At 41.8% G+C, this 17,631-nt stretch overlaps 1 protein-coding gene across 6 annotated transcripts in view; it reads right to left on the reverse strand.

Annotated features, from left to right (window-relative positions):
• FAM49A (family with sequence similarity 49 member A) overlaps positions 1-17,631 on the reverse strand; it is a 78,039-nt gene that overhangs the window by 48,840 nt on the left and 11,568 nt on the right. For 3 of the 6 annotated variants that reach the window (XM_019520769.1, XM_019520775.1, XM_019520772.1), the window contains exons 2-3: positions 9,179-9,227; positions 5,690-5,836 (exon numbers count right to left, since the gene is read on the reverse strand). The gene's annotated coding sequence lies outside the window, so the exon portion shown is untranslated. Of the gene's footprint in view, positions 1-5,689; positions 5,837-9,178; positions 9,228-17,631 lie in introns of those variants that run through there. The other 3 variants (XM_019520776.1, XM_019520773.1, XM_019520770.1) reach the window with 2 other exon arrangements.

A 17,631-nucleotide genomic window follows, 5' to 3' on the forward strand; every position in this document is an offset into this window, starting at 1 on the left:
TTCCCCCCCCCCCCCCAAAAAAAGGGGGGGGGGGGGAAGTGAAGTCACATAGCCCAAGCTTCCTGTAGACTCTTGTTTGTTACTGGTGATAATTCATGTCCCTTGAAAGGAAAACGTCAAGGGGATTTGTGTTTCCAAATTATCTTATTTTCTCAAATGCAGCACTCCCTAGAACACCCGGTGGGGGATAAGGGGCAGAGTGTGGCACACAAAGGCATTTTGCTTGGCATGCATGCCTCCGAGTAGATGATGAGAAAGGGGCTGGGGCTGTGCTGCCACAACAAGGATTAGGCCCCTTGCAGCTGCCTTGCCATGTTCCCTTGTCACACCAACAGTTTACAAGTGGAGGCTGCAGGTGTTTTGGGCACTCTGCCCAAAAACATTGCTGACCCTTGCCCTAGAATAAGACATTTTGTTTTTGAAAGGCAGAATAAAGAAAAAAGGATCTTTCTTTAAAATACTAGTAAGTAGCAGTGAGCAGCAGCAGGCAGGGATTCGAGCATGCTCATTGTGCTGCCACCTGTGGAACATGTACAGAACTTTTCACTGTCACAAGGTAAGTAGGACTTTCACTGCAGAACAGAAGTCTGGGGGGAGGGAAGGAGGGCTCTGAGATCTTTTGCATCCCAGACATCTACACTCCAAATGTCAAGGTAGGCACCTTTCCATCACGTGACATAATTCCTCACTACCTGTCATACAATACAAATGACCTCACAGGAGATAAACTGACAAAAAGAGATTAAAAACCTAGTGGTGTGCATACATCATGGAAGTCCATATAAGCTATGTCCCCCAGGTGGACACAAATGGAGGCCCCAGAGCACCCTCTCACGGTGGGACTTGAGGCAGGGCTGAGCTGCCTGAAGGAAGAAACAAAAAGCCCTGAAGAGAGGACTCACTTATCTTTTTCAGAAAAAAGCCAAGCCGTACCAAGAAGGGCTGCCAGCACGGTTCATCAGCCACTTTTATTTCTGGCTGGGAGTGGCGCCAGCAGATGACATCATCAAAAACCGCTGCCTGGCTGATTTAAAAGCCAGCGGTGGGAAACAGAGACCGGGTAGTAACACTGGAACCAGAAGGCAAAGCTGCTCCCTGGGCTGTACAGCGGCAGAGTTGTCAGCTCGGCAGGAGGCCAGACAGGGACCCACAGGAAGGGTCCCGGCTTCTCTAAAAAGAATACCCACCAGGCTTGGCAGGGCAGCCGGATCAAGGAGGATGGTGTTGAGGGATCCTGAGGATCAGAGACATCAGATCCATGAGTGGGGCGGGCTGAGGCCCATACCCTATTCTTTTCTTCCCTTTTCTTTTATTTTATCATTTTGGAGGGTACATAGAACCCGGACCGGGGAAGGCATCTCCAAGTGCCCCCCCGCCCCGGGTCAAGAGGAAGAGCAGAGTCAACACAGTGAACTGCAGCACCTCAAAAGGGGAAAGCAGACGCTGAGGCAAGGATGGTCTGGTCACCCAGGGTGAAGGGTCATCAAGGGACGGGCAAGAAAGGACAACAGCAGTAGGAAACACCAGGGGGACAGGCCAGGGACATGCCGGTGGTTCACCATCCAGTTGTCCTGAGAGCTGGCACATGGCTACAGTGTAGGGAAGGTGGAGCCCCAATAACACCTGCAAAGGACAGCTCCCAGTCTGTGAGAATCTGCGAGGGGAAGCCCCACCACTGAAGAGAACAAGATCAAGTCACGGCAGGTGAGTGTCAGGGCCTCCCTCAGGGGTGAACATGACCCAACACACAAGTCCCCGGGACACACCCCATGGACGGATCTGGGTGTGCACTCTAAGGTTGCTAGCAAGTGCCTATACGAGACCAGATGGGTGCACTATGCCCAAACACCAACAAAAGAACAGTGTATTGTATTTGACTAACACTGTCAGTCAACTTTCCATTTAATAACCTTAGAACCTGTCATTCACTACACTGGCTGAGCTTCTGCTATTCCTCATTTCCTCTTCACTCCTCCTTTTTTCCATATAATACATACAAGAATTTTCTTCTGCATTACTCCCTTTTTTCTTTCACTCCTGTTCTTTATTCCACTTTCCCCCAAAATGTCTACACTTTATGCTTCCAGTCTAATTTCCTCACTCCGCACTCACCCACCCAAACCTACAAGCATCATTCCCAGATTATATAGGCATTCCCCTGCCTCAGATATTAATAGCAACAAAAAGGGAAGTTGGGACGTTCCCTTAAGCAAGCATCTCTCTTGCTTAAGTGCCATGAAGCCTAAAATTGAACCAAGGCTGAAAACTGACATTGCTTTTGTACTACCTTAAAAATGTTTATTGAGGCACAAAGCCCAAGCAAACAGATGTCCATGCCCCTTGTCATGCCAAAACTGCCCAAAATTGTGGCCATAACAACAGATAGTAAAAATGTGTGCTGCTGTATTTCAGATATCTGTTTTCTTTATGGTGGGATAATAGACATTCCCACTGCTTCAGAGGTGTGACCCCCTAAGGATGTCCTTACAGGGGCATGCAGGATCAGCACCCTGTAGCTCTGGGGCACCTGCCCAGGTTCCCCCATTTGTAAAGACATGCTCTGAGAATCCTCCAGCATTGTTTCCAATCTTCCAAGGTCCCCCATTTTCAAAGGTGCACTTCTTGTTGGTTTCCCCATTTGCAGTTTTCCTGCAGGATTGAGCCCCTGAAGCCCTGGTAGCAACAAGAGCCTGACCTTATAAGGACAAGAGGTGACATCTGTGTCATCCAGTGAAGCATTTAAGAGGGAAAAATCCCAGCAGAGCTGATTTTGCTCCAAGGCAGGCATCTGTTTAATTTAGTCCTTTAACAATCCTGTAGAAATGGTTTGCTCTATAGTTTTGCATTATATTCCTAGAGTCCTTCTATTATGGATCTCCTTATTGTGGAACAAGAAAAGAAATCAACAAAATCAAAAGACGAAAATGCATAAAACACAGGTGCTAACTGAACATATAGTAAGGACATATTTATTAGCCTAATGGCAAACAGCTCCCTCCACTGCAGAGTAACTGAATAAAATTCTCTGGTCCACTCCTGCAAGAGTTTAGACCGTCTAGATCAAGGGTGTAAAACACCCAGTCCATATATCTGTTGTAGCTGGTCCACAAGTAGTCTGATGGGCTACCAAAAGTGCACTAGCTCTAGATCCCACATGCTCCTAACACTCCCAACCAGCCAGAGCTTCACGCCTCTAGACAGCAGTATGGAGCAGTGGACAAGCGGTTCTGCAAACTTGGCTTCGGGCAGCTGCATGCCTCCAGTTCCATGCTGCTACCTGTGGGTATTGGAACTAGAGGCCTGCAGCTGAAAGAAGCCATGTTTGTGCAACTACACACCCATGGCTCCATGCCACATCCTAAACACTGGCCAGCTGGTAGTATTGGGGATGTGCAGCAGTGAGGACCCATGTTAATGAAGCACAGAGCTGGAGGCATGCATCTACAAGAGGCATGTACCGGTGCAGAGTTCTGGCTGAACTGCACTGCTGTTGCACACCTCCAGCTGTGTGCTGCTTCCCGGTCAGAGCTCTGTGCTGCTATGGACCCATTTCCTTGCAGACACAATCCCCCATTTCTGTACAGCCTCCCAAATGCAAGCCCATGCTGTCACCTGAATGTGGGCCCATAAATCTGGCCAGGAAGGAGCAGCTGCAGTTTAGATCTGGCCAACCTGTGGCCCAGGGTGAGTTTGACACCCCAAACTAGACAATACCTGTGGTCTCTCCTGAGCTCAAATTTATGAATACTTCAGCATTCCACAATAAGCTGCTGCTGTTCTGTTGCTTTTACCCACCATCTCAGCTCTAACACCGACAGTACTTATGAACTACAGACTGGCATGGAGCTTCTTGTTTGCAGGTGAACCAAATCTGTTTGACTGGCACCCCCCTGGTTCAGAATGTGGGATAGATTTAATGTTTCCTCCTGCAACAAATTACTTTTTTGCAGTATTTGATGTGCAGCATTTCCTGCTTGATGATTCATAGGTAGCCTGCTGACAGAAAGAAGGGAAAAGCTAACCTAGGGATTTACTTTCACATTTTATGGACTGTTTTATTACTTCTAACCAATTTACTACTTTTATTTTCCTTATTATCAACATGAATGCTGTATGAAAAAGTGTGGCTTCCCTTCTCATTTGATTCATCATTTGAGAGAGAGCCTAGTTCAAACAGCATATTTCCTTTCAAAAAGTCTAAGAAGGAAATGTATATGCACGTGACTGCCACAGCCTGGAAAGCAGCTCCCGCAGGTAAGGGGGGGTGTAGAGAGGATTGAGGCCCCCATAGGAAGGGAGGGAGGGAGTTGGGCAAGGCTGAGGCTGCTGCCCAGCCATGCAGTGTGTGGGGCTTGGGGCCCAGGGCCACAATGCGTGGCCACAGGGCCCCAATGGGGAGCGGGATGAGGCTGAGGGTAGCTTGTCTGGGGGGCAGGAGGGTGGGGCTAGCTCCCTGTCACTGCGCAAATCCCAGGGGGCAAAGGAGGCTTACCCCCCAGATCAGTATGCAGGGTGGGGCAAGTGTGAACTGCCTGCTGCAGGCTTGGGCTCCTGCCCTGCTGCCCACCCCAGGGCCTCTTCAGACCAGTACGCATGACCTAGCACTGGGAGTGGGAATCTTCTTGCCGCTGCACTGCCCTGGTGAGGCACCCCCTGCACGGGCGGCAGCACTCAGAGGCACAACCCTGCACCGCTGTCCCTGCTGCTGCCACATGCACAGGGGACAGATCGCTATGGCAGCATGAAGCTCGCAGCTCCAAGCACCTTCTCTGCACAGTCTCATTCTGCCACGCAGTGTCAGCTCACACCCACTAGGCTACAGAGGCCCCGGGGGAGGGCAGCAGGGTGGTAGCCCACCCCCACCCTGCACAGATCTGGGGGCACAGGGAGCCACCCCCCCAGGATAGGACCCGTTCCTGCCCAAACCCACAGCAGGAGGCAGTGTGGAAGGGGAAGGGGAGAAGCTAGGCTTCACTCTGCAGGAGCTGCCACCTCCTGCTGGGGGCAGGGGGCTGTGGACACGGGTCCCTGACATTGTAGCCCTGGCAGCTGGTGGGTGGGCTTTCATTTTAAATCAGGGATTTGGGGGGGTTTTAAATCGGAGAATCTGAGATTTTTTTTATCAGGTAAAACCAGGATCCCTAGTGATGAGGAACAGTGTGCTTGACATTAGAACTAGTATATAGTTTTATATGGCATCCTCTTCTTGATAAAAAATGTTCCAAAATTCCAGAGCCTAATTATGTGCTTGACACTTTCTCTCTTCAGGCTCTGTACCCCTCAGAGATTGAAAACAGTGGCCAAATTAGCAGAGAACTGTAACAGAGAAACAGACCCGGGGGCAGCTAGAGTACAGTCGTACTATTCTTTGCACCTTTGGATTCTGCAGGATTTCTCATAAGAGATCTCCTTCTCTTTCATGATGCCTCAACATTTTTTTTATTTTTTTTTGCAAAGCAGACTAATGCTTTTACTTAACAAGTTGTTTCATTCAGAGTTTCTTCTGCCAGGATGGAATCATTGGCAGCGTGGACCTATTTTCCTCAACATTTAGAAGCCAAAGTGAAGCTTTAACAGAAGTACAGTTGCATTACAATATTCTTTATCTTGGGTTATAGAGATTCTCTGACTTTCATTCAAACACTGTAGAGAAGGAACCACACACCTGCAGATACTGAAAAATTCTTACCTAGAAATGTATTCGTTCCAATTCAGGTTCAACAATACAAAGTAATGGAACTAGACATTCGAGCCCGCTTGTCATACAAAAACACACAGATTTGCATCCAGAATCACTGTGCTTTTCCTTTCAACCTTGCAGATGACACTTCCCTATCTTACAAAGGAAAGAAACTGGATTACGCCAAAGAAAGTCCAAAATTGTTCTTTAAAAAAAATCTGGGGCATTAAAATAGGCTTACCTTAACAATTTTAAAGTTGTTTCAAGTAGACATGCAATATACATAATTTGGGTTTTTATTCAATACAATTATAGTAGATCAAACTCAACAACTTAAATGGGAACATAAAATGGTGAATTTGTTGCCAAAATTAGCACAGCTGCCTGAAAACAATAGTCACTGGTACCAATAGACCTTATATTAAGAATTCAACAAAACAACAGAAATACAACAAGTATGCAGCCTTATCATAGTAGTTATGCTCATTAAAAATAAATATTTTTACATGCTAGAACTGTTTCTACCAGACTGGTTTGCTGTAGTTTGGATGACCTGAGTTTCCAGAACAGGTTACTAAAAGAAAGTGGCATGCATTTAATATTATTTAAGTCTGCTTTTTCATAAGTATTTTCAGAATTCTATTCTAGGTGCAGGGTGCAGCATGTTTTTTGTTTTGTTTCGCGAGATCTGCCATTCTTCCATAGTCCAGAACTTAAGAATATTAGCATTTATTTTCCATAGGAGAATCATGTTCCCCAGCTCAAGATGGGAATCAACTTTAAAAAGCAATTATCATTAAACAAAAAGCCTGGAATTGCAGTCAACATTTACTACAGTATTATCATATTAATGCAATGCCAAAAAAAATTCTACTTAATACACAGATCCAAATGTACACAATAATGAGTACAGCAATACCTCGGTTAATGAATCCTCTGGGAATGAAGCTCCTTTATAACGAAGTTGGCCTTTTTTATGAAAAAAATAATTGAAAAATGTTTCGAAGCAAATGCGGATTTCACGTTTTACCAGAGAAACCTGCGAATTTTGCAGCGAGCTCCCTGTAGGTTGGCAGAGTTCCAGCCTGCAGGGAGCTAGGAGGGAGTGGGTGTAAGGTGGTGAGACAGGGGGCGCCACGTGCATGGAGATGGTCCCAGGCAGCCTGCAGAGTAGCTCCAGCAAGTATGTGGGGGAGAGAAGGGGATTGAGAGCCCTATAGGGAGGGAGCTGGGCAGGGTTTGGGATGCTGCCCAGCTGGGTAATGCATAGGCCTTTGGGCCTGGGGCCACAATGTGCAGCAGCAGGGCCCCAGCAGCAAGCAGGATGGGGCCACAGGTGTCTCATCTGGAAGAGGGGGAGGGCCAGCTCCCCATTGCCATGTGCATTTCCAGGGGGCAGGGGAGACCCCCCAGATCTGTATGCAGGGTAGGCAAAGGCTAAAGACTCAGGCTCCCACCCTGCTTCCTTCCCCCAGGGTCTCTACATCCCATTGGGCATGACCCAGGCAGCAGGGAGCAGCGGGGCCATGCAGGTAATTGCGCTGCTGCGAGCTCCATGCCGCCCTACCAACATACCCCTGGTGTGTGACGCTTTGAGGGGCACAACCCCATGTTGCTGCTCTCACTGCAGCCCTGTGCACAGGGGGTGTGTCGCCAAGGCAGTGCGGAGCTTGCAGTGATGAGGAGATCCTCGCGTGGTCCCACTGTTCCCTGCTGTGCCAGGTTGTGCCAGGCTGCAGAGGCCCTGGGGGATGGAAGCAGGGGGGGAGTCCAAGCTTGTAGCCTGCCCCACATAGAGCTGGGGGGTTCAAATCCCCTGAGCCCCCAGAAGTGCACGCAGTGGCAGGGAGCTGCCCCACCCAAGCCCGGAGCAGGCAGTAGGGCGGGTTTAGGGGGTTGTGCACCCAGGTCCATAGCCCTGGCAGTTGAGTAGCTTTGTGAATATTTATCACTTATCTTTGTGAGTATTTAATGATATTTTCCTACTGTATCCCCCTTCTCTGACATCCTGAAACACATCCTTATGCCTCCTATGGTATTTCTGCTTCTGGTAATGAAGTTTCTGGTAAAGAAGTGACATCATGGAACACATCTGCTTTGTTAACCAAGGTATTACTCTACAGTGCTCAGTCTATACGTCACTGGGACAAGGAATCAGTGCATCAGAGCTACACAGTATAATTGCAACTGCAAAAAGAGCATCAATAACTTCCTAATCCAACAGCAGGTTTTCAATTACTGATACTGTTCTGAAATCTTGCATACTTAAATCAGTTCCCAAAGCTGAATTTTGTTTTTAACACTGAAGATTCCTGTATACATGGTCGTATGTCAGAATTTTTTTTTCTGAATTTGCATATCTGTTTATGTTTTATAATTTTAATTAAAATTACGTCAGAATAAAAATATCCATAACAAAGTAACTGTAAATAGTTCATCAATGTAATCAAACTGCTAACAGACAGAGTCACCACTGGCCAAAGCTGTCCAAATTAGAACGCACTCTTTGGGAAAAGGTTTTTACTGTTGGTATTGCCATACTGTGCTTTCTGGACTGAAGCAATTAACAGCTCCATGCAAAGGGAAAAACTAAAGAATCTATGCTTGAGACCATGATAAAGTTAAGTCCTTCCCAGAGGGGAAAAAAGGGGGGGGAGTGGTCATTTTTGCTCTTCAGCTGAGGTGTTTGACTAAAGAGAAGCACCATTTCTTAGAGGGACAAGCAACTATATTTTTCTCACTAGAAGGAGACACACTTCAGGAAAAAAATAATTATGATAGCAAGCATTTCTGAGGCATTAAAAAAGAAATAAAAGTCACCCTACAAAGAAGTAAATGTCTAACTGAGTGGCTTTGGGGGAAAAATTTTTGCAGCTAAGCAATGGGCTTAAAAAAAAAAAAAAGAGAGACACAAGTAAAAACCACTTAGCTCCTCTGCTCTGATTAGGAAGCTCTTGATTTAAAAAGATCAACTCAAAAGACAAAGATTGGGAGGAAAAGGAAGAGAAAATTTCCCCCAAAACACAGAACCAGGCATCTTTTTGCCCTGGTACTTAGTCTTCACAGACTCTTCTGAGGTCAAGTTGCTAGAAGGCAAGGAAAAAGTATTTTGGCAGCAGGAGGTAGAGGGAGCAAATACAAGTGTAGCTTTCTCGTCTAGTACTGCAAGACCAATTTGGTCCCAGCTTCAAAATCTGCCCGCCAGAGCAGGAAAAAACCAACAAGAGGAACAGTGAAATGTGTCAGGAGAAGGAAGAGATGATAGTGTCCAAGAGCTAAATGAAAGGGAGAAATAAAAGAACTTTAAAATTGTTATCCCATACCAAGACCTGTTAATGACCTTTGTATGGGTGAAGTACTAGAGTCAATTAGAGTTCTGAAAACTGTGCATCGTGCAACATTAAAACAGCAATCTATTCAGAGATCAAAAGAATATTTTTAAATAACATTTTTCTACTGTACACAATAAAAGAAAACACCACCTCAGTGTACTCTTACCTCCTTCGAGTTTCACCAGTCTTCTAGATATTTCAGGAGAGACGGCAATCTGTCAATATTAAAGTTAAATTAAAGCAGTTGCTATTAATAATAGTCTAACAATTCACTTATTGCTAAAACAGGCACATGTACAACTTCTAAAAACATACTACAGGCAATTCTGCCTTTACTGAAGATAACATACTTGAGGTATTTTACCTTGCAGCAGCTGTATCCCAAATAAAAGGCTGTTATCTCACACTACAATTCATCATGAAAGCAAGTTACTGTTAATGTCTTTATAGGATGGAAGTTCACACAGAGCGTTCATGACCAAGTTACAGCAGAACTAAAACCAATAAGGGTCTTATTAACTGAAAGAGAAGCTATTAGGAAGCCCAAGAGAAAAGCAAACCTCACTAGATGTTGATCAGCTGTAACACTAAGCATATCCTACAAGGGGATCATTTTTATTCTTATCAGTCTGAAGGCTTAGAGACAGAAACAAAACAACAGAATCACAAGAACACTCAGGGTTTATTAAACACTTACTAGTCAAAGTTATATGAAGTTGCATTCCCCTGCTTCCCCCCACCTGGCCTCCCAACAAGCTTCAAGGTCCTTGACAGTAATCCCAGAATTATTTCCATGTCTAGCAGTTGGAAAGGGAAAGAGGTTTTTAAATAGAGACCTTATCTCCAGACAGTAGCACATCTCTTCTTAAGCTTGACTCTCCATGACATTTTTCATGCCTTCTGTACAAAAGGCAAGTATGCATGTGTGAAAAAGTAGATAGGACAAGGATACATATGCTATGGTCAGTTAATAAAGGAAAGTCATTATTTGATAATGAATGAATGTAAATTAATTATGGGGGAAAAGATTAAGAATAGTTAAATACCTTAAACATGTTTTTTTAAAAAATCCCTCCTATTAATCAGTGTGGAAAATTTACAATTCTTGCCTAAAAGAGTCAATTTGAAAAAAAAAAAATATGTAAAATTTTAGGCCACAGTAGTCACAACCAGTGGAACCTCACAGCCTCAGTGATCTATTTCTATAAGAAAAGGAAATAAATAAACATACCAAAAGCATAGAAAAAAGTAGATACAAAAAAGCAAGGAGGATTTAGTAAGATACACTTTTAAAATTAAATTATATTTGCCACTACATAGAAAGATGGCAATAAGTTCTCAATGTAACAGTACAAACAGCACTGATTTAAAAAAAAAAAAAAAAAAGGATATGGTTTGTTTGGTTTTAGAGAAAATATAGAATTGTCTGAACAAAGAACTGTCTTCCACATTAAACAGAAAACTCATTCCTGGGAATCGGAAGTGATAAAGCCCTGCTCAAGAATTACGAGTACCACTTCTGGATATGTTTAAATTGAATATTGTCATAAAAAAAGAATTCAACTCAATTCACAAAGCATGGAAGCAAACAGTTGCTGTCAGACAAAAATTTGGAGTAGAGTAATGTTCAGGCAATAGGCTTGAGGATCAAAAAATAGGATGTTCAAAAGGAATTTAACCAGCAGTATCCAGAATGAAAAGATCCAATTATTTAGCTAACCAGAATTTCAGATCACATCAACATGCAAAGATGTTAGTGGTAATGGTGTATGCAGGCCTAATTCAAAACTTTAAATCTGGAATTATCTACAGGACAACAAGGGGAAGTGTACCAGTATATTAAAAACGTAAATAACTAAAGAATGTACCTAAAAGAAAATGGGGTTCATTGTATGTGTAACTCAGCTGATTTGGGGAAAATGAACATAATGCTAACAACTAGAAAGAAGGCTTAAAAAATACAGATTTTGAGGGAAAAGAAATCATGAAATTGAGATTTTCAAATTTGATTGAACAACTGTCCTCTCATTAAAATATGGGATTTTTAAGATAATGTTGGCCAGTAATGAATTATTAAAAATGAGAAGGCGGGTTTTCATAATGTAAGGCATTATATTTCTAAATCTAAAAATAAAAACAAGGAGCAATGTAAAATGTAATCAAAACATATAAAATGGTACTTAGTGTGGAAAAGCATAAATTATACCAAAACAACAGTACAGATGATAGGATTAAAAAGTGGGGGGAGGAGATAAAAGTGGAAGTCTGTTTGAAATCTTCTTTAAACATCAGGAAACAATTTTCTTGCAGCAAAGAATAAATGTGTGGAGTGGCCTACAAGGCAAGGGTTGAGGCAAAACATTTGAGCTGTTTGAGAGACATGCCAAGAGATGCCATCTACTGGGAAACTGAGCATTATGGGGAAGAAAGGAAAAGCATGTCCATGAACTAAAAGACCTATACTATTTCTTCAAATTGACTGTTGTTTCTTAAACCACAATGCCTTTGTTTATAAAGGAGAATATTACCTTAAAAAAAAACTTCACTATCATTAAAACAGTAAAAAATCCCTATGTGGACTCCAAAGGAATAATATTTATAACATGTTTATTGATGCAAGATTGATGCCATTCTTACAAAATTCTGTCTTAAGTGAAAGTAAGCAAAAACATTTATAAAACAGGTTCATACAGCACACTGAAGCCCTTTTTATATTCCTTTATTAAGGAGGGGGCAGTTCTTCCTACCTTCAGATCAGCATAATAAACATACAGAGGAACAGATATAAAATACCACTTATACTTCCAAATTTAGCAATAGCATTATGCTGCTTTAAGGCAGAAAGGATAAAAAAGATAATCACCACGTGATAGTAAGGAAAGAACATTACTTATGAGTTGTCATCAAAACAATAATGAGTCAATTAACCCTGGTTAAAACACATTTATAAAAGGGTTCAGAGGGTTTAATTCAATCCCTTCAGTCCAAGAGTAAAGTGAACCTGAGGAGAGTAAAGCATATTATATATGCAGGTTTTTGAAAACATAGCCAATTTAACTTCTGGCAATATACAGCCGCCACTTTGAAAGTTTCCTGCTATTTAAAAAAAACACAGGCCATATGATCAGATTTTGATAAAATAGACGATTCTTAGTGGATGCTGCTTTTATGTATAGGAGTTAAAGAGAGCTGTGTTAAAAACAGAATGTGTATTTTGAATGTTGCAGATGCAAGACTACATAAAACATAAATATGATGAAGTTTTAAATAAAGATAAAGCATGAAATTGAAAGAAAGGCCATATTCTAAAAAGCAAAATCACTGCAGAATTTCCTCAAATCTCAGAATTCTGTCATTCCAATTTCCTGTTCTAATATGAAGTTTCTTGTTAGAAAAAGGGAGATGCTTTTAAATATGAAAAATGAAAACATGGGGCTTATATTTTTCAATATTCTATAAGAAAATCCCTTATATATACTAAGGAGATTTAGAACGAGAACCTGGACATGGGGACACAGGGTCTTCCTGCTTGGTAATTTGTAATACAAACAGACTGAATCCTGCTTAAAAAACCAAAAGTATTTCCCCCACCCCCCAAATCTGAGGTTAGATGGGCAGATCCAGTAGAAACAGAAAAAGGAGAGGAGGCATCTCCCAGAGAAGGGGAAACCCTAGGAACAGCCAAGTTTAGGTGGATGTTTATATGTTGCTGCTGTTATTTTAGTTAACAAAGGCAAAACCCAGGAAAGAGATAATGTGGACCATAATCACTGTGCTTATCGTCTGCTCAGAACAGGGTGGAAATGCCATCTGCTTAGATTTTTTTTTTAAATGCCAGTCAATTGCTCAAAAAAGCTTTGAGGATTTTTTTTTTTTTTTAATAAAGCAAAGCCTTTCCAGAATGTACTTCTAAATTGATACAGAGGCTGTATTTGGAAATATAAAGAAGAATTTTATAATACCAACCCCAACAAGAAATCTATGAAACTTTCTGCTATAAAACAGTACTTCCAGGAGTACTCCGGACTGCCAAGAAAATATTGCACCCTTCCTAAAGACAACTTATTTCAAAATAAACTAGAGATGTATCCCTACAGGTATATTGGATGGGTACTCAGGAGTTCCTTTAATACCACATTTTCAGAACTACCAGTTTGGCTGATTGCAGATAATAAAGTTCCAGATCCGAATTGAGGTACATCAGTATACCTCACCCGAAGGCAATGTTGATTTATAACAGTTATAGATTGGGCCCCAAGATGTTTCCCATGAAGCCCACGAGGTGTAGACAAAAGTAACGGTGCCTACACGCTTTCAGCTCTGTGGAAAAGATCTGGAATATTATCTAATGACATTTTAAGTTACTGATTTTTAGCAGGTTGTATGTTTACTGCTGTTAATAAATTGTGGAGTGGGGGGGTCAAAGCAACCCAAGACTTATAGCCAAAAATGGTTAGCAGATTTAGACTGGACAGTTACTTAAACTGGAATGGATGTTATCTCATTTTATCTCATTCTTAAACTGTTGCTAGTATAGCAAAAGAACTACTGTTCTAACCCAAATGAGATAAGCTCCACGTTATTTACTTTTAAAATTTTGTCTTTATAAAAATGCACACAGAGGGAGTGTTACTTTCCACAGAAGTAAATGTCTGTTAGTTACTGTAGAATAGTAAATGGTTGCCAATTACTGTAGACTACTATACCTACTCAGAAAAGTAATTGTTTATACCAACTTTGGACAGGTGTAAATGATTACATAAGGCATGATAATAGAGAATTAGACCTGTATATAAAGGCTAGAGAACTGTAAAAAACTTCACCCAAGGAATCTATTTCCATAGCGGGCAAGTTACAAATACACCATTTTGCTACATATTGTTCAAGTTGCTAGTCTATGAGCTTAAGGTAGCCTGGAAAACACAAAGATGCTATTGACAAATGGTAAATTCTTCAGACTTAACACCCCGACCAAACATTTTGTCTCCTGAACTGTTCCAGTATGCTGTTCTGAAAACCTAGAAAATATCAAGTAACAATGGGACCTTTCTGCCCAAGATAAAAGTCCCAGAGAGAGATTACTTCACGAGAGGCAAGTACACTTCCCCATTTTTAATGTAATATATCATAGTAGCATTATCTTTCTATACTTGGATTGTAGTTTCTTCAAGCATAGACACCGGGAATATTAATAAACTCTTCTTAATGTAAGTGAATGTATATGAAAATCTTTTTTTTGGGGGGGGGGGGAGGAGGGAGGACAGGAAAGGATAAAGGACTATCCAAGGGCCATCATTTTAGTTGAAAGAAGTGAGACCAACACTACAGTGCATACATGTAAAGTAATAAAAATTCATATGTGCCTCTGAGGAAACACTGATCACCACCATCCTTGCAATGACTTTGGGTAAAATCTAACAAACTGCAACACAGTTTTAAGAAACCACATATCCCAGGAGTTACACATACTCTGGCTGATGTGTTTAAAGTTAACTGATGAGGAGAACTATCTTGAGGTATGCCATCTTCACCTGTGAAGTCCACCAACATCAATATTGGAAAGTATATTCAGATTTTTCTTTCACTACAAGACCAAGAGCAGTAAAGAGATCTAGAGTAAGTGGGAGAGTTACTCACTTGCTCAGCTAGTCACAGGTAAGTTTCCCCTTTATTCACAGATTCAGATTCATAGATTTATAGATGTTAGGTCTGGAAGGGACTTCATAAGATTATTGGGTCTAGCCCCCTCCCAAAGGGCAGGATGTCACATAGGGTCAAAGGATCCCAGCACAATAAACATCCATAGATTCATAGATATTAGGGCTAGAAGGGACCTCCTCATCTTCACAGGTAAACTGCTACAACCACAATTTTGGTGAACAGACTCAACGATTCGGAAAAGTTTGAAAGCAAAGCACTGTATCAATTATGAGACTTCCCCAACAGTAGAATAAGGCATTTCCTGAAAGTCAGGTGAACTGCAACCTACAAACTATTCATGAGGATCTAAAACAGGAATAATCAGAACTAGACCTAGTCTGCAGAAGATGAAGCAGATTATTTCATTGAGACAAAGGACCAGGACAGGATGCCAAAACTGTCTCTTTCTGTAAATACAGTAGTCACCTGTTTAGACAAGAACAGTTGGGGCAAAAGCCTCATCAAAATAAGACAAAGATGTCTTTATTTAAATAGGCTGGACTTTTAGAACAATAAGATCTTAAAAGCATAGATGTTTGTCCCGATGTGAAGATGTATGGTGGACTGATTAACCAGAGTCAGAGGCAAAGATTTTGTTTTAAAGGTCCCCTCTACACACTATATCTGTTGCACAATTACCTTGTTAATTATGCAATAAATTTAGACAAGCTACACAGGCAAAAAAACCCTAAAAAATGTCCAACCAGCTATAAAATTATTGCTTGAAAAGGTATGACACCTTTATAACTAGTTTCTATCCAGCTTTAAGTCGCATGCATAGACAGCCTGCTGCTACTGCAATCTCCCAGCTGTAGGGCAATCCACGCATACCCACACCTAGGAGACTACAGCAGCATCCATAGCTGATGGGGCTCTCAGTCCTGGCTGCTTGTGGGGTGCAGCCAAGACCAACAGTCCCATACCTGATGGGATCAGGCTCCCCCTACATCAGAAATAAGGCATGATTGGATCTAATGTACAATCCCACAATTGCACCTCCTCCAGTGCACTGTAGTGTGGCAGAAGACATGACTGTGTGCATCACACATTAGATCTGCCTTTACCTGCACATGTAAAAGTTGGAACCAATCAGTGCTAACTTTCAATTGATGTCTCTGCCCCCCTGCTCCCCACCAAGAAGTCCAGAATGATTATGATACCACTGAATAAGAATATGATGCTGTAAGCCATAAAAGATACTAATGGGGCAGCTCATCACTAAGATGCCAATTTCTTCTGGACTCCCTCTTTTGAGTACCTGGATTCATAGTGAGGGGACAGTAGTTAAGTATTTGGGTGAAACCTCTTTGCTTTGTTTAATGCAGAAAAAGAAAACAAAACCCTCTCTTCTGTACATGGACACATTCTCTCAGGAATTTTACTAAATCCAAGAATATTTGGCACACAGAAATGACAATGGCTGAACTAGACATCCCCAGGGCTAGGAGTTCTCTGGTAGCCAGTAAAAGAGACTAGTCAAATGAGTGAACTTAGAGTAACCAACTGCTGTTGATCTCATTAGTACTGAGAAGGCTGGCTATAGGAATTCATCTTACATTAGTAGACAGCATGGCAGGTGTTGCAGATAGCTGTAGAGCATTCCAGTATTCCTGCTGTATACTCTGATGCTGGCAAAGGAGTGCAATCACTGATTAAATGCCTCTGAGGCCAACCAGTAAGTCATACACATCTGTGAGAACTTAAATTGTCAAGGAGGGCATAGAAGCCCTTGTTAATTCAGTAATGAATAAACAAGGCCTTCTTGATCAGGACTGGGCTGCAGATGAATCCAGGGCTTACTAGAGCACTGGCTGCCAGAGTCAGGAGTTTCTCCGCTGAATGGGATTCTTCCCTGCGGGAAGAATCCCACTTAATATACCAATTAAGTACTGAAAACTTAATTGGTATATGTCCTTCACTGTCCATTATTAATAGGAGAACTTCTATTTGATTAAAATGTGTTGTGTTCAGGTATAATTAAATTTACTGTGTTCGGATAGTGCTGAAGAGCATCTGCCTGCAAACATGTACCATTTTAACTACATTAAGAATTCTAACTACAATATTAACTAAAAATTAAAGAAACCTAAAGACAGGTTGGTCTGCCCTGACCTTTACACCCTTGACTACAGGGCACTGAAGTCCCAACGGACTACTACTCAAAAGAAAACAATTACATATGCAAAGATGGCATGTATACAAACAGTAAATATATACTATCACTAAGAGTTATATTTTAAATAGGATTCATCATTATGCTAGTTCTCTTGAACGGCAATCTATTAAAGCCAACAGTCAACCTGTTTCCTATTAAAAAAACAAATAAATTACTAAAAGAACCATGAAACTATGAGGATGCTTTTGAATTTTCTTTACAAGAACAGGAGAGGGTAGAGTGCATGTCAAAGTTGGGTGCCAAGCCTGATTATGGCAGCTGCAGAAAAAGAATCCCTACCTCCCACCCACAGTACCATATATTGTTTCTCTTTCTGCACAGGTTCAGTAGGAAATATCCCAATACTCCTCCTCCCTGAATAGACTGTTGATGTAAAAGCTTTATTAACACTGAATAAATCAGCATTAAATACAGATCTAGATATCTGCACAGACATTCTCTGACACAGAATGGGAGACTCGGAGATAATTGTTCCTCCCATTCCAAAGAGAAAAATTTCTGCAGGTTTTAGAGGATGACGCAATTTTAGACAAGTGATATTTTTCCTCCCACCCACACAATGGATGTTCAACTACCCTAGAAAAATCCATGTTCCACACAGAAAAATATTCTTGAGCTCTTAGTTTATAATTGTTTAAAGAAAACATATTAGAGCAGAACAATTAAATATTTCAAATCTGTAGAGGCTGGCTGAAGAAGTCACTATAAAGTTTTCCGGGGGGGGGGGGGGGGGAAAAAAAAAA

The sequence above is a fragment of the Gavialis gangeticus genome, unplaced genomic scaffold, assembly GCF_001723915.1.
Source record: "Gavialis gangeticus isolate Ggan-Ray unplaced genomic scaffold, GavGan_comp1, whole genome shotgun sequence".
Classification (NCBI taxonomy): domain Eukaryota; kingdom Metazoa; phylum Chordata; order Crocodylia; family Gavialidae; genus Gavialis; species Gavialis gangeticus.